Below are 25,223 nucleotides of genomic sequence, written 5' to 3'. Positions count from 1 at the left end.
ACTCCTATCCCAGACTTTGTCTGGGCTACAGGTGGCTTTGAATGTATTTGCCAACTTTTGCTCTGACTTTGACCTGTTAGTTTATGTTTCCAAAACCAAATACATGGTCTTTAACAAAGGGAAATGTGTGAAAGGCAATGTGTCTATGAATAATGATTTACTTGAACGAACCAATGCTATGACTTACCTGGGGGTAGTCTTTGAAAATAAGCTGAACTGGAGGCCACAAATAGATGCCCTATCCCTTAAATTTGCCCAGCTCTCTGGGTGCTTGGTAAAAGAACAAAAGCAATCCCAGTCGAAAATGATAGGCCCTCCCATTAAAATTTACAATGCAAGGATTAACTCAGCGATCCTATACGGCGCTGAACTCTGGGGTTTTGCCGATCTTTCCCCCCTGGTTAAGGCGCAACACAAATTTCTCAGAAAGCTTACGGTCTCCCCCGTTCCACTCCAGTGAAACCGCTCCTGCTGGATCTTGGCTGTCATTCTTTTGATGACATTGCTAGGTTTAAACCATTGGCCTTCTGGAGGAGATTATGGACGGTCCCGGAATTAGGCCCCTATGCAAAGGCATTTCTGGACGTCCGTTCCATCTTGGGAGCCGGTAACATCATCTGGTTCAGGCAAGTTAGCCAACTTTTGGAATCTATGGGACTGGGAATTCTTTGGACCGACCCGGTTACCAACCCTTTTCCCCCCAAAAAACATTTTAAAAGCCTTTATTGGTCAATGGTGCTACAAAAACATCTATCCTCAGTTTCAGCTGAGTCCTTGTCAGGCAGGTTTCTTGAGCATAAAAAAGTCCCTCTTTTAGAAGCTTACTTGGACATTATTACCAGGCCCAGCGACAGGAAACTTTACCATCAATTTAGGGTTGGCACCTTACCAACTAAATCATTTACAAAAAAATGGAAGGGTGTGACCTGTGATTCCTGTAGCTGGTGTACTGACTGTGCTGATTCAGTAGGTCACATATTCTTTGTTTGCCCGGCCTATGCTGCCCCCCGGGCCAAATGGCTTAAATCTATATGTCGCACATTGGGAACTAGACAAGGGTTTGAAGCCCTAAGAATTCTGAGATTTGATACTGGTGAATGTGTCGTAGTCGCAGTGGCCAAATTTTTGGGTTGGGTCTGAATTATCAGAAATAGGAGGAACTAGATTTTAGAGCTGTGTTTACTCATGATTTTATTCTAATTGTGTTAATTTGGACTTGTTCTTAACATTTATCCTGTTTGTATTTCTTACTTTGTAATTGTCTTTTTTGATGAAATTTATCGATAATAAAGACTAACGAAACGTATTCATTTTTTAAGCCTTTTACAGTAAGCAGTGAAGGATGCTGTACAGTTACTGTCAGCTGTATGAGAATGCTAGCTGTTGAATGGTAGAAATGCCGGGTCGCAATCAGGAATCCTGGCTTCATTAAATAAGGATGCTCGATAGGCGGGAAAGGGAGATTCCTGAACTTTAACGCTCAGACAAAACCATTAAAAACACATGTACAACAAGGCTTCTATGTGTCATCAGTGCATCTGTAGCAAGTTAAGATGGATGCAAGACACAGCGCTTCCCATGAAATGCCCCAGTTACTTCCAGTAAAACATATTCAATTTGGCTGAGCACAAAACACACCATCTTTGCATTTTATGCTCAGCAGAATGTCTTTTATTGGCTCATTTGAGAGGTTTTGGAATCACCGAGCAGACAACACAAAACCAGGAAATTTAGCATTTTTTCAGACCTTTTCTTTTCCTGTCATGTCACAGGGAGGAAAAAACATCCCCCTTCGCCCCTATACCAAGCCCTCGGCATCAAATAAGATGTCTGGGAGAATTAAGGCGAAGGACAATGGGTGGAAGTCTCCACCTATTGATCCATTTTTAACCATTAAATGTCTGTCTGGGGCTTGGGTGCCTGGCAGTGGAAACAGCAGAAAGTAAGCTAAACTTTCAGAATCGGTTTACTTTCTATGTGTGGTGCTTCTGTGTGACCTCTGAGCCAGGGGTTGCAAGGGCTGGTTGTGGAACAGTTCTTCATCAGGTAATGATGAGATGGGAGTCAAATGCTGAAAGGCTGAGCCTCTTCCACTGTCTGTATGTAGGTTGGTCGGTGTTCTTGTCAGGTTGTTCACAAAGAAGGAAATTAGGTGATGGTTGCTACACATTATGGAGAAGTTTACTGTGGCGAGTCCTGGAAGAGCGAATATTACATCCAAGCCATTGCCCACGAGATTGTCAGCCCAGAGACAAGTTAGGAGAAATGTTGGGCCCCTAGGGCTAAGGGTGGGTCAGTTGAGATGTCCAGGTCTCCCAGAGATTGCTGTGGTTTACTAAATGAGAAGGAGAATGTGGCAGAAGGGGAGCAGTGGACAGTAAGAGGTTTGCATTCAGCCTTGTCAGAACCTGAAATCTTGAAGGCTGTCTGATAATACCTGCTAGGCCTCCCTTCATCTTCGTGGCACATCTTAGGGTGGGATTCTCTATTCCAATAGGATTTCTGCACCGCAGGTCAGCCATATGTCATCCCCTGGCTAGGTTTCTGTGAAGAACAGGTCTTAAGTTGAATCTAAGGTCAGTTCATAGATGTTTAGGGTGGTTCTTGTCCATTGATCGTGCCTTGCTAAGGAGAAAGTCCAGCTGGGTGGAGGAGATTGGTTGGGGATGGTTAAAGGTAAGTGGGGGTTTGGAGTAGGAAGGGAGGTGGCCATGAGGGTTCAGGTAGATGAGAAAGGCCCAATGTAAGGCTCGAGGAGGTGAAGGAGGACCTTTACAGGGTGAGAAGGGGAGGGGAGCACGTCAGTAGAGGTTAGTTATCTATGCAAGGCAGCAAGAGGTATCACATCATGTGAAAGGAATATTGTCCACAGTGAGGAGAGGCTGGGGGTGGAGAAATAGACGACAGTACAGGGAAGCTCAGCCAGGGAGGGGAGACTGCAAGAGAGAGAGGCTTCCACCTTCAGTAAGCTGGGTATGTAGCTCTGGACTGTTCTAGGGACAAAGTGCCATACGAGGTCGAGGTGAGCTGAAGGGTCCAAAAGAAGGTGATAAATGGGACGCGTGAGGCATCTGAATTAAGCACAGTAGGAGGACGGAGAGGGAAGGTAGAGAGGCCGTTAGGCAAGGTGGGAGGAAGAGGAATGAGGACAGAGTGAGACTGGGGCAGGGGGAGCCTAAAAGTGGTCTGCAAGGCAGGAGGCATTGGAGGCACTGTGGTATAAGGTGGTGTAAGGCGTGTGAAGAGTGTTTGGGTAAGGACAGGAGAGGTTGAGGGGTGGAAAAGGTGGTTGGGTAAGGAGTGGGTGTGGTGGAATGAGAGGGTTGTAGGGGATTGTTATGCAGGTGAGAATGAAGTGATAGAAAAACTGATGGCCTAAGGGGTGTGGGATGCGAATAGTGGGGTAAGGAGTTAAAAGGTGGAGCAGAAGCTGGAAGGCAGGTTGCATGGGGTAGGAGAGCATTAAACAGTTGCTGAAATTAAGTAGGGTAACTGCCTACATTTAAAGATAGCTGAAGGGTGTAAGACACTTATAGGAATAGCTCAGGTGATTAATGCACTTGTCACAGAGCAAGACATGTAATCTATGGTCAAAGACCTGAATCATTCTAAAATAGTTTAGAGGATTCTTTTGCCTGCTCTGGATCATTGATCAACCCAGCGGGTTAATACATTTGTTGCAGAGATTCTTATGTAACATGTAAATCACAGGTTCCAAACCCGATAAAATAGCACATGAGCCTGCATGTAACCAACAATGAATATGTTACAGGATTTTACCTTCATTATCCACACCTTAAAGGTTGCTAGAAATGGGGGCATTATTAGTAGAAACACTAATAAAGTTCCCAAAAAATCAGGCCCTGACATCATTCTAGCTTCTGGAAGTGGGATCCAGCTTGTAGCCACCACCTGCCAGCACTGAAGGTGTAAGACGTGTACCATAAATGGGTGTGTTCTCCATGGTGTGTATAATGTGACGCTCACATCCAGTAAGCAACCTGCACTCCAGGACTCATACTCAGTTAATGACACTGTACTTCAAAGAGCCAGATTTACACTGAGTGAGTGACACTGCACTTAAGAAGTTAGTCTCATTCAATGAGGAGACTGTGCTTCTGAAGTGCCAAGAAAAGCACTGGATGAGTGACTCAATGTAATGCACCCATTGAATGAAAAGGTGCTCCAAAATGTGGGATTCATTCTTCACAAGAGACACTCTTGGTTGTATGACGTTACAACGCATTATTTTACCCCGCATACCGCTGCAACGCAATTTTTTACCCAGACTTGATGTCGGGTTGCGCTGGATGTTGGAATAGTATAAATTACTATTCCAACTCCAGTCTGTGCAACAGTAGGAAAGGTGTTGAATTTAAATCCAACATCTTCTACCCCCTACAGCAAGCCATTTGCGTTTCAACGGCATGCGAGATAAAAGCTTGCATTGTAATGCATGCGGTGTAACGGTTGTTTCCCACACTTTTCGGTGAGGAGTGCACCCCACACACAATGAGTGAAATTATGCTTCAAAGTGTAAGACACGTTCCCAGTGCCAATGCGCCATGGTGTGATTACTCATTAGCACTACAGATGTCTAGAATGAGCCTAACATGATGCCTGTGTTCCAGACCTTGGTAAATGGGGTTTCCATGAAATGTGGGTACTTCTTAATCATGACTGTTTGCGCACATGTAGCTCTTCCTCATCCATTCCTAGTTATGAGAGGTGGCCATAGAGGGACTTACTGGCTGGTTCTTAGCAGATGATACTCAGACATTGCCTTCCTGTCCTCTTGAAATCTAAACATCTCACCATTTACAACTAACTGTTTACTGTTCAATCTTGAAGGACCCCATACTCCCGCACATCCAAAGCACAGGTAAGTAAAATCCGGGCCATTTTATCACCTCTGTTCTTATATCTCTGTATTCTTTTTATTCCACCCCTAACACTCTTTTCTGCTCCTTGCAATTTGGGCGTTACTTTGCTGTTTTCTTTCCTTTTAGTGATTATTCTCCTCCTGAAGCACACTTCTTTTCTTTGCTTTTTTAGGTTTCACCTCCGTCACACCTAAGGTACGTCTGTTCTTACTTTTTTATGCAAGTTAAATGCACATGCTCGCCCTAGTTTTGTCTCTCCTTGGCTACTACATCTCTTTCATTTTAGGTTTCCACATCTATTTCCATGTCTCCTCTTCAATCTGTTTTTTGTAACTCACTCTCTCTTCTAATGTCACTCTTTTTCTTGCTTCTTTTCACTGGCTCAAGTTAATTCTCCCCTTTGTTATGTTGTTACTCTGTGTTGTTTCTTAGAATATTTTAGTTCTCATCTGTATCTAAATTTATTGCCTGATCATCTTCTATAGAAACACTGCCAACATTCATTCTGCTTCTCTCCCTCACTTGGTCGCCCCACATCCTTTTGTACCCATTTCTGCTTTTGCTCATTTTCTTTGCTTATCCTGAAATAATGGGATGAACTCCTTTTATCAGTTTGCTCCACCACTGGACTCATTTCATTCCGTCTCCTTAAGGAACACTCACTGTCGGTCCTCAGTCATTTGCGACCCTCTTACATTGAGGCTTTTGTTAACTTACAGTTTTGTACAGATTTGTCACCACTGTGGAAAGAAGCACTTTATAAAGGCAATACAAATTAAAGGAATGAGGTGTTAGAGTGGTTGGTGTGGTCCCCATTGCTTTTCCAATGTCTGAGGTGGACCTCGGCATTTCAATACATCATTCGGTATCACTAATAGGGCACTATCATTAGATCCTGCCTGTAGAATTGTCCTAGTCCGTTAGGTGTGCTCTTTTATTTTTTCACCCATCAGCCTCTCTGTGGGTGTCCAGAAATGCTATATTTTGGACACTCCTGTTCTCTCATTTCCCAACTTGGCAATATACCCACCTCATTTGGGTCTTCAAATAATCTCTTTACCAATGAAAACGAAATCTTTTACTCCAATATCTGCACCCTCATCTTCATGAGTAAGTTGCCAACTGACAATCGCTGACAGCCCCAGAACCCATCCACGCAAAAACGAATTTTCTCCGTTCACCATTGTACCTCATCTGGATGCATTAAGTACACTTGTGACATGTCCATGTGGCCATCTACCCTCAAGGGCTACTGAACAGCTGCAAGTTCCACCCCACACTTGTCCCACGTGTCCACGACATTCTAGTCCTTAGAAAACGTGATTGTTGAAAAAGAGTCTTTAGCGGGCTCTTGCTACTCCTTACCCCTGGAGAAAGTGTTCAGTTTAGTTAACCATAGTTTTAACTAAACAAGATACGCCTACTGCCGTCTTCTTCTAATTGTACTCTATATACATTTCTCTCCCGTGATCTCAAATGCATCCTTGGTGTTAATTCCTCTTCACTCATCCAAATCTCTTTCAGCCTCTGCTGCACCCAGCACTTACAAAACCCTAGCTCTCTTTTCCGTCCCAACCCTCTCTTCACAGTGTCCCGACTCGACTCCTTTGCTTTCTGTTACTCCTCCAAAGGAAGGATCTTGCCCTGGGATTCAACATAACCACTCAAATGGAAAGTGCTGCACTGGGCAGGAGGTTACCTACCTTCTTTCATAGCCTGATATCAGCTCTCAAACACCACATCTTCTGATTTTAAGTCCACATCAGTTACTAAGCCCACTGTGGGGACCACAGACTCAGCCAAAGACCAGTTCAATCCCATCCTCCAACCTTGATTCCCTCGATTACAACAATAGTGTTCTTTTTCTTGACCACACTCTAAAGAATTACGAATACAACTAAATTGGTTAAAAGGCAAATAAACAAAGTACACACTTAGGATTTTCATCTCCAGTCCTGGGTTTCCAGTATCCGAAACCTAGGACCCAATAATTTTTCAAAACTTTATGTCAAACACCTTCAGGCACTCGGATTTTATCTGAACTAAAAGATTCTAAATTTCATCGTAAAGCAGCAGAATAAAAATAGGAAACATGATTATAGTAAACAATTTCAAACTCTCCTGTCTACTTACTTTGCCACACCTCTCTCTTCAGCTCATCATCAGGCACCGACTCTTCCATATTTTCTTTTGATTGCTGACCAGATGTAATGGTCATGGCTCCATACCGGTCTCTGAAGTTCAGAATGTTGATACTGTTTCCTTCATTCCCTCTCCCTCACTTCCCAGTTTTTACTTACACAGCACCCTGCCCTTAGGGCGACCTATGGCCTACCTTGGTGTGACTGAGGTGTAATAAAAGGTGAGTTTACGGCTTGGCAAGTAGCTGTAATTGCCAAGTCGAAGTGGCAGCAAACTGCACACGCAGGCCCTGCAGTGGCAGGCCTGAGACATGTTTAAGGGGTGATGCAGCACGATTATTAAAACCCCATTTCCTTATGACATCAACCCAGAAAACCCCTACACCTATTTATTGATATAAAGCTATGTCGGTGGGGCCCATGACACCGAATACACACATTTTCTCAGTATTCTGGATTAATGAAAAGTAGACGAGCTGCAGGAGGAACGGGGTACCTTATTAAAATGACCTAATGTACATTATACACATTATATAAATTAATCTTATAAACTGTCAGGTTTAAACATCAAGGTACTCCGCTATTCGGTCGATGGACCAACTAGTAGAATCAGTTGATGGTGATTAAGTCCAGCTCAATCACGATTAAAACCTTTAATATTTATTGATCATGTTTTATTTAAGAATCACAGACTCAATCTTAAAGTTAGCATATGATTTTATCTGAATTCATTGAATGAAAGTAAATAAGTACAGTTTTATTAGACAAATACATTTAACATTATCTGTAAGCATTAAGTAAAATTAAAATAGAAATGGAAAATACTCATTACCCTTGGCCATAGGGCGATGAAGAGAATGGTTCACCAGAAAGAAGAATGAACCGCAAATCACAGGATAGATCTCCCAATACTGACTGAGTGTCCCTCTAACCTCCTCGGACGCAATCTCCTCCCGGGGCTACTCCCGCGACGGTCTCGTTCCTACTCCCCATCAAAGTTCGAAGTCCAAATGACAGAGTCTCTCGTAGCATCAGGATAACCAAACCTCAGGACTCAGCACTCAGGAACCAGTACAGGAACTAGGACCCAGAACTTTTTATAATGTAAGCGCAGACTCATTTATATCTTTCCTCTAACTCGCTACACTCAAAATTAAAATCTTTAGGGGCTGAATTCATTCTAATTGGTCCATTGGAGGGGTGGTGATGGTCACCTCATCGCCCTCCTTGTTCGAACCGGTTTTCAAACAATAAATGCATACAGTAGTTCTCGTGATCCACAATGTCCAAGGGAAATTGAAATGAAGAGGGATGAAACAGGTACACTTGTAATGTAGTTTAATCGGTAATACAGAGAGCCGCCCCGTCACAGCCAAGGCACAGGTTGAAACTGTCAATCCTGGAACACCTGGAACCATGTGGTCCCGTACACTCTAAATGACATATGAGAGTTCTTGCAACTCTCTGATTACATGACATCACCACATTTCCCCCTTTTCAATAAAATAAGACTAGTTACAACAGGAAGTGAAAAATGAGAAAATAAGAAAAGAAAAAGAAATACCAGAAAACAAGAAAGTAACTGAAACACCAGTAGTAGCCGAAACACTAGTAATGAAAACTAGACATTATCTTGTGGTTTTCCCTTTTTTTTTAACGCAAAAAGAGAATTAAACAGAATTAAACATAATCTTGTAATTTGCGAGGTCTAACAGTAAACCTGGAACTTTTCCTAACACCATCCCCCTCTGAAACATTTAGGTTTGGCTTAATAGTATTAAAAGAACTAGAGGGATCCTTGGCAACACGTGAAGTGCTCCACCAGTTACCATTTGACAATTTTACAGCATTCTTCCGCATTTCCACAATTTGCTGTGACTCAAGAAACTTAGAAAAACCTTTTCTCACTGTAACAGGATTTTTAACTCTGACCCAATCTCCAATTCTGAGTCTGTTGGTTTCTTTCATGTTGGTAAATTTATGAGACTTAGAGCAAACACCACTAGAAGTTTCCCTTGCGGATTCCCACATGCACCTCATGTCACAACCAGAATGAAACGATTTTACCATCCAGAATGGATATACTTCTGATGACGCTTTTCTACCTCTCATAAGCTCGAAAGGAGAAAAATTGGTTGCAACATGAGGTGAAGTGCGGTACGACCAAACAAGATCTTTAACAGCTTGTAAAACACAAAATTTTGATCTAAATGCTGCTTGCACACATTCCACCACAACTCTGTTAAATCTCTCAGTTTTACCATTACTTTGTGGATGGTACAATGGAGTCCTGGTGTGCTTTATGCCACAAGAAAGTAGAAATGAAGTCATTTCATGTGACACAAATTGAACCCCGTTATCAGTGAGAATCTCTTCTGGATACCCTTCTCTCAGAAAAATGTTATTCAAACAATTTATGACGCTTTTTGAATCAGGAATAGAAATGGGTTCGACTTCAACCCATCTAGAAAGATGGTCAACTAAAACCAAAAAATATTTTGAACAAGAAGGAAGAACATGGAAAGGTCCAAGAAAGTCCATACCAAGTTTTTGCCAAGCCCTACTAGGAGGAGGAACTGAAGATTCAACAGAACCCTCAAGCACTAAGACTTTGTCGCTGGTGTTGCAACGTGAACAATGCTTGACTGTATCATCAATCTGAATATCCATTCTTGGCCACCAGAAATCATTTCTTACTTTTCTTTTTGTGATGGTTGACCCAAGATGACCAGAATGTGCGGCCAAAATGATCTTTTCGCGATAGTGAGAAGGAGGCACAAGCTTATCACTTCTTAATATCTTTCCACTTTCTAAAGATAGTTCATCCTTGACCTTCCAGAACATCTGAAGTTCTGATAAACACTTTTCTTTAGGCCAACCTTTTTTTATAAGAGACACAACCTCTTTGAGAATAGGATCTTTCTCAATTTGATTGCTCCAATCCTCTTCTGCAAAAGACAAATTCTCTTGACCAATGAGTGCTACAAAACACTCCTCAACTTCAACTTCCCAGTCCTGATCATCTGTATCATGTATGGGAAGTCTTGACAAGCAGTCTGCCCTACAATTTTTCTGTAAAGTAACACCTCTGTTTGTTAGAATAGTGAAAACTTGATCAATTACAAAATCATGCTCTTCTTCAGTTTGAGTGAAAATTAAGATGTCATCCTGAAAAACGACTACATGAGAGTTATTTTTGAACATTTCCGTCATTAATCTTTGGAATATTGCTGCAGCTGAAGCAAGACCAAAGGGAAGACGACAAAACTGAAAAACACCATCCGGAGTGACAAAGGCTGTGAGGTGACGGGACTGAGGATGTAATTCAACCTGATGGTATGCAGCCTTAAGATCAAGTTTGGAAAACCAAGAAGAGGAGCCGACTTTCGCTATGAGGTCTTCTATACGCGGGAGAGGAAAACCATCAACCCAGATGGCCTCGTTAAGGCTCCTTAGGTCAACACACATCCTCAAGTCCCCAGATCTTTTTTTTGCTAAAACAATGGGTGAAAGCCAAAGCGTGGACTCCACCTTTTCTATGCAAATGTTTAGAAAGATCACTTCTAATACTCAAAGGTACATTCCGAAATCTGTGCTTAACTGGTATAGAACCATCTTTAATTTTGATAAAATGTTGAAATTCAGTAATTTTACCTAAATGATCTTCGAAAAGTTTAGTATACTTAAGTTCCCAAAAATTGGATGATTGGGTGTTAGATGTAGAGTTGATGTTTTTAATAAAATTAGAATTATTATTTGTGGATTGATGATCAATGAATACAGGGTTTGGTGAGCCAGGTTTGATAGTAAGACCAAATTCTGCTTGATGAATGAGACCAAGGACATTGATACCACGTTTGGCTATATACACCTTGCCATTAATAGTTGCATCAAAAACCTTGATCATACCCCAAAAATAGCCCAATAAATCAATTCTGCTACCTTCAAAGGCTACCGTGAGTATATCAGGAGGTAGCAAACATTTGTTTGACCAAGATTTTACATATTTGTCTTGAGATACAATAGTAATACGAGCACCTGTGTCGACAAGAAGTTGAATAGGACTATTATCAATGATGACCTCAATTTCCGGATCAGGGATGTGTTGTGTAGTACACTTCTCTTGAGAGTTCTTAACCACCACAACATATTCCTGATGGGTGACATCTTCATCCAACTGCTCACCAGAATCATTAAGTACACATCTTACATTTCCTCTTTTACCTCCCATACAAACATTTCCAAAATGGCCCCATTTACCACATTTGCTACATTGCTGGTGAATAGCACGACAATTTTTAAAAGAGGAAACATGTTTAGACGATCCACATCTGTAACAACTTATTCCGTGATTAAATTGTCTATTAGATGAAAATGTTTTCCCACCTCTGTTTGGTGTAAAATTTCTTCCACCTCTAAACGTGGAAAATCTTGCAGGAATATTTTGAGAAGGAGAAGGTTTGACACTAACAGCACCAGAAATAGTGGAGTTTGATAAGGCAGATTCAAGTTGCTTTGCATCCTCCATTGACCTTTCAATGCTCTTGGCAATGTCTACCGCCTCATCAAGAGTAGGATTTTTACAAGTAAGTAACTTTTGTTGTACTTTTTTACAGAAACAGCGTGCCACAAGTTGATCTCTAACAAGTTGAGAAGTATAATTGTCAAATTCACACTTAGCGGCAAGAACTTTTAATGCAGTAATAAAAGTGTTGATGCTTTCGTTGGGTTTCTGTGTTCTAGTGAAAAAGTTGTATCGATGTACTACTATGTTTTTTGTTTTAGTAAAATATTTATCTAATCCCATTACTGCTGATTCGAATTCGTCTGGATCTTCACCTTCAGGTGGATCGAGAGGAGGTAAATGGTCAAAAACATTTTGACCTTCAACTCCTAGATGATAGTACATAAGGTTTTTTTTTCTTTCCGGTCTGTACCGTTGGCCATCGATTGCACCTAGATATGCCTTAAAAGATCTAATCCACAGCTTCCATTCCAGTTGAGGCTCCCCAGGTTCTTGTAAGAACGGTGCAGGAGGTGTAACACTCTGCATGTTAATGTTAAGAATAGAGAAAAAAAAAAAAAAGAAAAATACGTGAATAAAAGAGAATAAAGAAGAATAATGAAAATGAATGAACCATAAGATTCCAATGAAGAATGCCTCTGTTAAAAAACAAACAATAATGCAATAATCAATTTGGCCACCAGATGGTAGTATTGAGTTATAATCAAATTATGGTTTCCAATGTTAACTGTTTATGAATCCACAAAATGCTGTGCGTGCCAGCGAAGTAAAATGATAAAATTTTGGAAATCTGTTCAAAACTGATCGTGTCAGCGTTAAAATTGAATTTAAAAATAAGATTGACACGCAAATGCTGAGCGTGTCAGCGATGAAACAAAATTGACAGCAGGATTAGATTTGAATGTATGTGCTGAGTGTGTCAGCGATGCAGTAGTATTTGAATTTGACACACGAAAGCTGAGTGTGTCAGCGTAGATACATCTATTCGATCGATAAAGCTTTGAAGACTCCTCTTGACACGAACGCTGCGTTTCCCAGGACAACCACGTGATGATGCGTACAGATGGCGCGTCACGTCATAGAGGAACAGGAAACTTGCAACGAACGCACATCAATAATTCCAAGAGCGAGCGAGACACGAAGAGACGCTTTTCCGCATCACTGAAGCTCGAGGTAAAGCGCGCGGAGTGGCGCGTGCAAGTAATTCAATTATGTCCAGTAAACGCTTCGTTTGTCTACGATGCAAAACACGCGATGCAGCGCGCATGCACGACCCAATTATGTCCGGAAAACACCCCTGTGATATGGTGCCAATCCTCGCAGTGAATGAATAAAGCCCACAACTTGAAGTAATCAGCTTTTTTTTTTTTTTTAAATGATGAACTGGCACGGCGGCTCTCCGTATATGTTTACGATGTGTGCGTGTGCCTTGAGGTTCAATAAAAAAAAATTACTCACAGTTGGCTTCGGCAGTAGTGCTTCAGAAATACCTCTTGTTAAACGGAAGCAATGAGTACAAGAAAGTCAGTTGATGCGATGCCTAGGTGACTTGAAAACCTTCGCATCAAACTTGATCTGTAGTGAGCTCGCTGTGAAGTCGTATCCCATCATCTGTCGCCAAATGAAATGAAGAGGGATGAAACAGGTACACTTGTAATGTAGTTTAATCGGTAATACAGAGAGCCGCCCCCGTCACAGCCAAGGCACAGGTTGAAACTGTCAATCCTGGAACACCTGGAACCATGTGGTCCCGTAGACTCTAAATGACATATGAGAGTTCTTGCAACTCTCTGATTACATGACATCACCACAGAAATTTTACTTGTTAATGAAATTTGTAACAAACGCCGATGGGCATCCTCTGTAGCTCAGTTCTCCCATCCGTTCCCATGCAATGCAATCGGTCTCGCCTTTGGGCCCTTATATGTATTTAGCTATGCAGCATATTAGCCTGGGTGCTGAAACATCTACTGTTCTTTAACATGGAGGGAAAGTAAGCACCAAATTGCGTAACATGCCAGGTATGGGAACACGTGGAGAGAAATATTGCCTTTCAGCGGGAAATGGTATAGTCCAAAGCTCTGTTTTTAATATAAAATCAGGGCCTTCGGTGGTCATATCACTGAAAATAGAAGTTTTGAAAAAAATATTATTATCTACAGGTGCTCGTGTAAGACAATTTCTATGGACTGGAATCTAGAAAATGCTAAAGTGATTCTGGTATTTTACAGACCTCTGCTGGTCATTTTCTATCAAGAAAGTTAAATAGAGGCAGTTGCCAGAAAAATAAAAAAAATAAAGTTCCTCAGCAGAAAGCAATTCTGGTATTTACTGACCTCTACTGGTCGTTTTCTATCAAGACAGTTAAATAGAGGCAGTTGAACAGAAAACAAAGTCCTTAAGCGGAAGCAGAAAAGTCCTAGGGCTGATCTTCAGAGCCCACAAAGTACATACACACATAAGTATATACTAAAGTAAGGATATACTAGAGGTCTCAAATGCTCGACCTTATTAAACATGCCAATTGGGGATGAACTAATATTACCATGTTTAGGGGAGAGAGCACAAGCACTTTAGCAATGTTTAGCTGTGGTAAAGGGTGCAGAGTCCTAAAGCCAGCAAAAACGAGATCAGAAAATGGAGGGAGGCAGGCAGTCAAAAAGTTGGGGTAAGACCACCCTATGTCTGTCAGGTCTAACAGTTATTATTAGGTTTTTAAGCAATTATTAGGATTCCAAGAAGTGTAGTGTCTTGGGGTAGTAATGCGGGTTTTAGGGCTCAGGGATGGCAAGTTGTACCAGAAACTTTAGTCACAAACGAGGGTATCAAATTCTCTTTGACTGAAATGATGGAATTCCTAAGCGAGCTGGGCATCAAGCAAGAGAAAACTGCCCTACCTTGTCACATGACCAACTGCCTCGTTGAAAGGGCAATCCACATGATTAAAGGACACATTCTATTAGCCCTTATCAACAGTCACGATGTGGATAAGACCGTAAGAGAAGGTATATGGCCATATCACACCTCTCCCAACTTGGTAACAGGAATCTCCCCTTTTGCCTCCATCAGGGGAAGAGGACCAAGTGCTAATAGCAAACCCTATGTTACCAATACACTAGAAATCAGCGATATGACCGCAAACACAGAGTCCGTGATCTCAACTGGATGTCGGGGACTCTTTTGAGCCATTATAGCAACCAAAGGAAAAGTAGTCCCAGTAAACTATAATACGCTCAGCTATGTAACCACATAAGTGTTGTTCAGATTGACTTGTTCAGATTGACCCGTCACACTCCAGAGGGGATATCTTTGCTAATGTGGGCACTGACTCCACGGTCCACACCTTTTGTTGGCTCTAGGGCCTTTGCACATTTGCTGTTCCGGTTGCATTGTGGTTCCTTCTTGTCCGTGTTTTTGCCCCATCATTTTGTGTTCAGATTAACTCTGTCAAGCATGGAAGGGAACCCATCTGGTATCTTTAGCACCTACCTGTTCTTTGGCCGTAGGGAGATGTCTTGTAATCTTCACTCCTGTTTCCCCCTCTCCCACTCCTTAGTACATCCCTCCTCCTTTTCCCCCCACTCCCATGGAACGTTCCGCTGAAGTTCACCTTAGAATGTTGGCATGCTTCTGGCAGTTACAGAGAGTGGATGACAGAATAAAGACGTTTGTACTCACATCTGCTTCAGAGTACTTCTTTACATCAGACGTGTTTAGGGGGCAGTAAAGTCTTTTTAAGGGCCAGGAATGGGAAGAGTAAAATGATATATAATATATAAAAAGAAGCAAAAAATATTATCAAAGAATGGTGTAAAGATTTTGTGCAAGTTATGATCCTTATGCTCTGTGTAAAATGTTAATTCGGGGTGTCTTTGTAGCTGCGAGTGTCAACGGTATTTCGATCCCAGTGGGAGTCCCGGGATCATCATCAGGAGGAGGGAGCAGTAGAGCACTGAACTGTCACTTTTCTTTCAAGCCTGGCATAGCTTGTCTAAACTGGGATAAAACTCCACCTGTACATTTACATGGAGCAGTAGTGGAACATGTTCCATGGGTTGCGCAATCACAACATAAGAGACAGAGATCTGGGCCATTCAGCAAAGGAAGGCAGAAAGGAAGTGACCATGCCGGTGAGAGGCTATGCCTGGCCCTTGGGGCAACATCATGGTGTGAGTCTGATGGCCAGGAGCAGTAACAAGTAAATATGGAGACCAAGGCAGACCTGTGTGAAAAAAGGAGTACATGTCCAGTGTCTGGGGCTAGAATCAAGCCGACCAGACTGGGGACCAACATGAGTGAAGGAAGGAAGCAAGTTATTTAAAAGCAACCACTGGCTGGTGCGTGCCATGATGCCAACTTTCATCATTCCTGTCATTCCTGATGTCCTTGCAACAGTAGGTCTTGCGGTTGTGGCAGCTATTGTTGCTGTTGCCTTTACAACTGCTGTGACTTCTACTGTCCCAAGATTGCTCGGTTGTGTTGATATCCTCCATGGCAGCAGCTTTAGTCTCTTGTTGTATGTACAGAAATGGGTGCTGCTGTGCTAGTAGCTGTTGTTTCTGTTTTGTCCCTGCCATTGCGTCTATGACCACTGCTATGGTGGTAGAGGTGTTTGCTGCTATAATCCCTGCTGTGGGTAGAGCTGGGTTTGCTGCTGTTGTCCACGTCATGGCGGCACCACTGGTCGCCACTGTGGATACAGCAGGGGTGGAAGTTGTCATCACTGCTGTGCTTGGCACTGTTGCCACTACAGGGTCGGCTATGGGTATCTTTGTTGGAGCTAGTGTTGTGCTGTTGCTGTACACGTCTAAAAGGGGGAGTAGGAGGATATTAATGTCCACAGTACCTCCTCCTAAATGAGTCGGGGAAATTACCCTGAGTCGGGGAAATTACCCTAGAGTCCATGGAATACTGCGGGCATTGAGATATACAAGGAATAGTTTTCTGTTTGTAAGGACCAAGCTTTAGAGTAGACTTCTCTTGAAAAGGACACTAGATGCTTGTGAGAAGGTGGCCTGATATATGCTGTCCACTAGTTCTAGTGGGCACCTTGTATCAGTCCAAACAACCCCTTATGGTGAATTGGTTAAAGACAACCTTTATTGAAAGCTAACCTAGTGGTAGCTATGGAGAGCAGCCTTCAGGCTAAGTCTTGAAGGAATGTAAAGCAGCTTATTTTACCAGTCTATAATCTCTTGAATGATCAAATGTAAGGACAACCACACCAGGTATATATTTAGTTAGCAATCAACAGTAATAGCACAAATACACATTTGGGCCCTAGGGGCTTACCAAACCTTATACCAAAAAAGTGGTATAAGAAGCACGACTGAACTAGACACAAGGCCTAGAGCCTGTAGAATCGCTGGGACCCCAAGGAACCATCCAAGGTAGTGACACAGGGGATCCACGGTGACTGTATGCAGTGTGTGAACACAACCGCGGGTTCCCGTTAGCTTCTATGGGCAATGTCGCGGTTGGAAATTTAAAGATTAGGGACACTTAGAATCGAGTCAGGACCAAACCCTTTTGGACTTAAGAAGTTCTAGGGCTAGCACCCACGGGAGCACCGGAGTTCTCGAGTTACCTCACCCAGGGAAGCCGGGGGCATAGGTGTCTTTTGGTGTCGGGTCGCGTCGTCGATTGCAATGGAAGCCTGCAAAGAACTGCTGCTGCCGTAAAGAGGAGAAGTGTTCAAAGAGATCCAAGCCTGGATCTAGGATGGAAGGAACCTGAAAGCAGAGGGGACAGAGTCTGGGTCACTAGCCAGTGACCGAGGGCAGGATGGACCAATGCCCACAGATGTTGGGTGCTTCAGGTGAGTTGACGGGTGTCTTGACTCTTCAGCCACGAGGTCCAGGAGGCGTCGATGAAGTCCATGAGCCAGATTTGAGCTGTCCCACGAAGTCTGTCGAGTGCTGCGGTATTGGCGACCAGATTGGACCCAACAAGCCTTGGCAATGGCAAGTCACAGGAATTCAGAGAAAGGACTGCGGTGCAGACCAGCAAGGTCTGAGGGACTCACCCAGCGAAGGTAAGTCAGGGCACGCCTTGAGCAACCAGGAAAGCCCAAGTAGAAGAGGAGTTGCCTTCGTGGGGACCTACTAGCCAACGGGCTTGCGATCGCAAAGGAGCCTCGAGCGGTCGCACTTGAAACTGGTCCATAGGTCACTCGTAGAGTGGAGGCCAGCAATCTTCGGTGCAGGAGGTGCTCAAGTCTGGGGCTACTCGGAGCCCAAAGCACAACTTCGAGGAAGTCCCAGAAGATAGTGTTGCTGCAAAAGTTCACAGTGTCCAGGGGTCACGGTTCCACGTCACCCACGATAGCCACGAGCCTCAGCTTTGCTGTGGACTCAGGGTAGCCTCGGGGAAGTCTAGAAATCCACCTCTGGGGATGCAGAGACTTGGGCATCTGGCGGGAGCTTCAGAATTGCAGACCGGTCAGTTGCTTCATTGGTGCCTGCCAAGCAGGGGAGTCACTCCTTCACCCCAAGGGAGATTTCTTCCGTCTTCTAGTTGAGATAGAAAGTCGAAGGTCCAGGATATATGTTGCATAGTTTGGTCCAGGGTAATCTAAAGTCACAAGGACTGGGTTCCCATACTTATACCAAGTTTGGGGGTTGGACATACTCTAGGGACCCACCTATGGGAGGGTTTGGAAAGAGGGGTGGTTACACCCATTTCCTTTGTCCAGTTTCGCACCAGAGCAGGGGCAGGTAGCCCCTGCAACAGGTTTGAACTGGACTATGCACAGGGACACCAAATGTGCCCCCAGTGCAGGACTTCAAAGCACCAGAGAGTGCTCCCGCCCAGCCCCAATACACATCTGCCTGTCTGGGGAGGTGGTTATACCTCCCTTTGACAGGAAACCTATTGTCCAGGCCTCCCCTGCCGGAGTTTCGGTCAGCAGCAGGAGGCCAGACCTGTGTCTGTGGCAGAGGCATCCATTTTGTGGTGCCAGGGCTCAAGAAAGTCCTACCGGGTTAGACCAGTGTGAACATGTCTCTCCCTCTAGAAGGGTGGAATGCTACCCCCGCCACCAGGACTGGCAAGGGGTAGTATTCCAAAGCGTTTGACACCAAACATGACATGTTTCCGTGCAGCCATCCCAAAGTTAGCATTTACTGCGAGGTTATAATGCACAATATGGTCAGGCTGCACCACAAACAGCATCAGAGGAGGTACTCCGAATGCTGCAGAGGGGCTCTGCTCATGCAGGGGCACCCTCTCACATAAAAACCAAGCACTCTGCCTTCAGGATTGTTAAGCCCTGCCATAGGAGTGACTTATAGGTTTTATATGTGTGTGCAATGGTAGTGATATAGGTCGCATATACCACTGTAAGGGGTGCAAGCACATCCTTACACAGGCTGCAGTAGCAGACCTGTGGTGCCATTTTGGAATGCTTCCCAGGGGTGGCATAATACATGCTTCAGCCCCTGGTAGACCTCTGAGGTACCTATGCCCTAGGTACATAGTATACCATATACTAGGGGCTTATAAGGCACTCCAGAATCCAATTAGATATGTACCTAATATACATGCAAACCATTTTAGAGAGGAAGCAGCTAGGCTGTGGTCCTGATTAGCAGGGTCACAGCCAGACTAAGGTCGAAAAACAGTGAAACACCAGCAAAAAGTGGGGGTACCCATGTGAAGCAGATCCTACTCTCCTACAATGCTCACTCACACAAGGCGGCATGTTCCATTGTAGGATTCTGATCCTCATCAATATTAGGGCCCCTTATGTCCTCACTGACATGTTTCTGCCTGTCTTCCTTAAGCCTAGGCCTCCTAGAAGACTAAACCTACACTGTCCTCACTAAAGGTAAGCGATGTTTGATGAAAGTGTAGCGTATGAAAGAAGAAAGAAAAAGGATGCACGTGATGCCAGTCAAAATTTGCAATTGTTCCCCTTGGCTATTGTATCTAAAAATTAGCACAAAAGTATAAATAAAAAACTATCCCACTCCTGAAGCTTAGAGACAAATGGACCGGAGACATCGACGTGTACTGTCAGACAAAGAATGGGAGCGAATACTGGAACACCCTAAGAAAGTATCCCGTAACCCCAAGTTTAAACTAATTCAATACATGTTCTTATACAGGGCGTACTTGACTCTGCCCAGATTGAGCAAGATGTTCCCGGGCACAGCAAATATATGTCCCAGATGCCACACACAACCAGCGGACTTACTGCACATGATATGGGCATGCTCATGGCTGACCTCCTTTTGGGCAACTGTGCTTAAAATTCTTAGTGAAGTGGCACCTGTTGCTGGAGGGGACACAATTGAATACTGCATTCTGGGGTTGTGCAAAAAGTGTAAGAAGCAGGGAACGCAGTCTAGGTTTGCCAACCTGGTGTTAATTTTGGCGAAACGATCAATCACAATGCAATGGAAGTCTGTACAGCCCCCGCCTGCTTTGGCATGGCATAGTGAGGTTGTCCAATGGGGGAGGGCTGAAAGCATGGAAATCAGAAAGGAGGAAAACAGAGGATTGCGAAAGACTCCGATTTCTTTGGAGTTGGATGCAATGTTGGAGCTGTTTATTTCTACCGAACCATCGCAGCATTGAGATTCTGTGCCACTTCAAGGCCTCGTAGCATCACTATGGGCTCAACCAGTAACAGACCCCACACGATCCCTTCAGAGCTGTCATACGTAAACTTGTAGGCTGGGTACCTGGAACCATGTGCCAGAACATGACTTGTCTGCCATCCACTAGGCTATGTTAACATAGTAGTGAGTCTGGGGTGGGAGGGTGGATGGGTATCTTTAGTTAATTGACACAGGGAGAGGGGAGGGAACTTATTTGTTGGTTAGGTCTGTCCGATTATAAATGCAGTAATGTTACTCTGCTGATTATAAATTGCTGTACTTCTACGATTCTGCTACTTTACCATTTATGCCATATTGGAATAGTCCTCTTTTGAAAACATAATAAATTATGGTTAAAAAAAAGAGTATTAAAAAACTAGCATTATTAGGTACTAGTGGCTCATACTGGAAGCATGCCACTTCAGTGCCTGCCTTGGGAGAGACACAATCATTAGTTATGTTGCCATCTCTGTCAGACACTGTGAAAAATGTATAGGAGTAGAGGGGCTAATGCCCTTGCTGTGCATCTCCCCAAGCTTCTATCAGCAAACTCAACAAAGCTCTTCACACTTAAAAAAGGCGCACACACACACACAGTGCTTATGGACTGCGTATGGGCTGTATCAGAACCAGGTCAGTTTTATTGTGTTTGAACACCTTATGTTATGGGAGTGTCTGCACTCAACACATCAAATGTAGGTAATTAGCTCCATGGGTGAAAGTGTACGATAGAGCTTTCTAATTGTCATTTGCCTGGTAATGCGCCGACAAACAAAATGATGTAGCTGGAGCCCCATCCCGCCCCCGCGTTACAAAGTTCCTGATCAGCTGGGTCCTCCACAGCTGACTGGCAGAGGCGGTGGTACAGTGAAGGAGCCTTCTCATGAGAGTTTATTGTGGATCCAGCCCATGGGCTGGAACATGCTCAGTGAGTTACGTATCTTTCATACAGCTCTCCGCAAGGAGCATGCATGATGACGTTCCGGTGTCTAGACGCAAAATGGAACTTGCGCATGATGGTGCTTAGACACTACTCATAGCTGGCATTATGGTGACAGTTCTGCCTTGAGATTACTTCTTGAGGGCTGGGAAATGTAGTGTATGCAACAATATGATGCTAAAGAAGTACAAATGATAGCCCCGTGTTAAGACTGATATTGGTCCAAAAAGACTGAAAGTAGTAGGCACTTAAAACACCAGGGTCAGTATTCATGTTGCGGTGGTAGGGAACGGGGTCGAATGCATTACACTTGTCCCTATTCCACCTCATCATTCAGCCCCCAGGCTCTACATTCTTAGTTAATTTATAAATCCGGCACTGGTTTTTTTTAGGTCGAGCCTGGGCAGTGCATGTGCTGCTCTGCGAGTCATGCAGTATTCAGGTAGGGACTTGAAGCTCCGCCCATTTCCCCGCCCATCTTTTCAATAGGCTCCTGTTACTGTCCTTTCTGAATCGTTGCATTTGATTCATGAATAGGCTTAGTAGTCCCTCCTTGGATCCACCTTGTCTGCATTTATAACCTCCAATAAGGACTGGACTTTTTACTTGTGTTGTTACACAGTCTGCTTTATCTAGTCTGTGAGCACTATTTTCTTTAATGTTTTTCCCCTATTCCACCCATGACATGCTTTCCTACAAGACAGCACGCCACCGCTTTTATATTTTAATTAGTAATGGCTGTCGCTTTAACTATAGCGGCCGCATTTCTTTATTTATTTACTTTGGCCGTGCAGCCCGCTTTAAGTATAGCGGCCACGCTTCTTTATTTAATTTGCCAGCCCGGTTCGCTGTTACGGCCGTGCTTCTTTTTTTATACCATGCTTTCACTTTAATAGTGGCCAAGCCCCTTATTTAAGACGCTACTCGCAGTATTCAGGTTACAGCGAGCCACGTCTAAACAAAGGGACGCTGCTACCATTAAACTGAAAGCACGGCATGGGGTGCTTTTACCCAAAAAAACATTAATTTGTGAACTTTACAAACAAATGTTTTTGTTTTTTGTAAAAGCACCCCATGCCGTGCTTTCACTTTAAAGGTGGCCACGCCCCTTTCTTTAAACGTGGCTCACTGTAACCTGAAAACGGCGAGCAGCATCTAAAGAAAGCGGCGCAGCCATCATTAACCCCTTCAGGGCTCATGACGGAGTCACTCCATCATGAGCCACAGGTGCCGTGTGCTCATGACGGAGTGGTTCCGTCATGCTGCGGCCGTTGGCCGCCGATCCTCCCACGCTGCGCTGATTCCCCGCCTGTGCGGGCGATTAGCGCAGTGGGCGGAGTCATGACGGAACCACTCCGTCATGAGCACAGCTCAACCGTGGCTCATGACGGAGTGGCTCCGTCATGAGCACAGCGCCACCGCGCTGCCCCCAAACCCCCCCAGCGCTGCGGCGGAATTCCTGCCGCAGCCAAGGGGTTAAAGTGGTTTCGCATTTGCGAGACTTTAAGCTATTGTCATTAGAAATGACAATGCCTTTAATATGTATATGTTGGTTTGCTAAACACATAAATAAAAGGTATTGTCATTTACAATGCCAATAGCTTAAACTCTTGCAAATGCGAGACCTAATGCATTGCAAATGCTTGTTATTAAAGGTGGATGGACTGTCAAGGGTGCATCACTCCTATTGTTTACTTTTTCAACGATTGTACATTTGTGGTCATTCTTAGAGAAGCAGCAATGGTCACCCCGGTGGCTACAGTTGTGGTGGAAGCTGTTATTACTGCTGTGTTCCTCGCTGTCTCTGTCACTTTTATTGCAACTTTGGTGGTGCTTGCGGGCGCATCTATAATGGCAGGTATTGGCCAGTATTGTTGATGTTCTGCTCAATGTTGTAGGAGAAGCTGTTGCAGCAACCGTTGTGGTTTCCGTGATGGCAACTGAGGTTGATGCTGTGGTTCCTGCTGTGCTTGTAACTGTTGTGGCAGCAGTTATTGCTGATGTGGTGGTGTCTGTTGTAGCAGCTGTGGTTCTTGCTCCAGTGGCAGCTGTTGTCCTTGCTCTGGTGGCAGATGTTGTCCTTGCTCTGGTTCCTACTGATTTGACAGGTGTTGCTCTTGTTGTTTCGGTTGTGGTTACAACTGTGGTCACTGCTTTTGTCCCTGTGCTGTTGGCAGCTGCTGTTGCAGCTTTTGACTCTGTCAGGTTGGCAGCTGCTGTCATTGCTGTGATCCCTCTGTGTTTACATCATTGGGCACTACTGTGTTTTCTGCTGCACTGACAACTGCTCCTGCTGTTGTCCTTGCACAGTGCCAGCTGAGGTCTTTGCTATTGCAGCAGCTGTGGTTACTGCTGTCATGGCAACTATTTTTGCTGTGGTCCCTGATGTGGTTGTTGCAGCCGTTTGTATTGTGGTTGCTGCTGTTGTCTCTGTCATGGAGGCAGCTGTGGTCCACATTGTGGTTATAGCTGTGCTTGAAGCTGTAGTCAGTGCTCTGATTCTTGCTGTGATTGTAAATATTGCTGCAGCTATTGTTGATACTGTGGTGGTGATTGTGGGAACAGATGGTGTGGCTGTAATGATTGCAGATATTGTTGCTGCTCTGGTCCCTGCTCTGGTTACAGTTATAGTATAAATAACAAGGGGACCCGATATTGGTAGCTTTGGACCTCGGGTGATTAATTATTTTTAGAGAACAAAGGTCCTTAGCATAATAATGTATAATGAAAATATTTCAACATAGACTTCGATAAGACCTATGGACATTCTTCCAATGTGCAGCCGGACAGAGGAACATTTATTAGAACAATACAATAGGGTTTAATCAAGATGTAGAGCACAGAAAAAATGAAACAAGGGCACAATCCTGTACCGAGTTTTGACAGAAGGAAATAAGAAAGAGGCAAGAATAGCAGGCAAGAGCTTTTGGAGCAAAAAGGTGGCTTACAATACAATAAATTCTTGAGTAAGCTCTGACCAACAGAAAACACAATACACTTTTCACAATGGATAAATTGCGGTGCTGTTATGAAAAGTCGACGTTTCGATCCCTAGCTCCTAATACAATGGGATCATCCTCAGGACTACACAGTAAACAGTTGCCTGATTTGATTTTTATGCCTGTGGGATTTAACCAGGGAGAGAGGGAGACAAGAAAACATGATAAGGTACACCATTTCTATAAAGAAAGCGTGTCAGCATCAGTCTGAGTCGTACACAACATATGTAAGGTCCGTGAATGAGATGGCGAAGTGAAGCCGGGCACAATAGCACATGCACTAGCTGTGGGTGGGGAACAGCCATTACAACGCGGTTTTTACCACGCGCAGCTTTTACATCGCATGCGTTACAACGCATGCGATGTTACAACGCAATGCCATTACAACGCAAGTCTTTACATCGACTTGCGCTAGATGGCGTGCTAACATTACAAATAGTGTAGTTTACTATCCCAACACCTTCCCTACTGTTACGTGGACTGGAGTTGGAATAGTAAATTACACTTTTCTAATGTTAGCACGCCATCTAGTGCAAGTTGATGTAAAGACTTGCGTTGTAATGGCATAGCGTTGTAACATCGCAGGCGTTGTAACGCATGCGATGTAACTGCACGTGTTGTAATGACACGCGTTGTAATGTCATACATCCGCTGTGGGTTAATTAATTTGAGTCGGTGAACAAGTCAAGGCTTTGTGAGCGTAAGTGGCCAGGATGGCAATTTTGACATCTGACAGAGCTATGATGTCTAGGTGATGAATTATCAGAGGCAAACGGCGCGGAATGCTGACCAAAAGTATGTGCATAATAGGCAATGAATGAACTGTTAAGGAACGCTTTTGAAAGCGAGCAATATGCCATGTTAGGACACGTCCTAAGAAGTTGGTACGACGCGGGCAATGCACGGCGTGAAGCGAAGAGAATTTGTGTGTAAGTGAAGATGGCGGCGCAATAGTGAAAGATAAAACGAACTTGTGAGGGTGATTGCGAGTTGTGGATTTATTAGAAAGCGAGACGTCATCATGGTGGTGTTATATATACTCGCTAGGAGCTGACCTTCAGTTTGGCTCGTGGAGTGCCATAGAAGACAACGGTGGCCTTTGGTATTGCGTGGAATCACCTTTGGAAAAACG

General features: G+C 43.9%; 1 pseudogene across 1 annotated transcript in view; it reads left to right on the top strand.

The window, feature by feature from the left end:
* LOC146771192 (opticin-like) overlaps positions 1 to 25,223 on the top strand; it is a 511,949-nt pseudogene that overhangs the window by 394,667 nt on the left and 92,059 nt on the right. The window contains exon 3 of the transcript XR_014975171.1: positions 5,056 to 5,078. The product of XR_014975171.1 is annotated as an opticin-like (transcript). The remainder of the gene's footprint in view (positions 1 to 5,055; positions 5,079 to 25,223) is intronic.

Source organism: Triturus cristatus, unplaced genomic scaffold, assembly GCF_964204655.1.
Source record: "Triturus cristatus unplaced genomic scaffold, aTriCri1.1 SCAFFOLD_185, whole genome shotgun sequence".
Classification (NCBI taxonomy): Eukaryota; Metazoa; Chordata; class Amphibia; order Caudata; family Salamandridae; genus Triturus; species Triturus cristatus.
The sequence above is the reverse complement of the archived record's forward strand: the minus strand, read 5'-3'. Positions and strand labels throughout refer to the sequence as shown.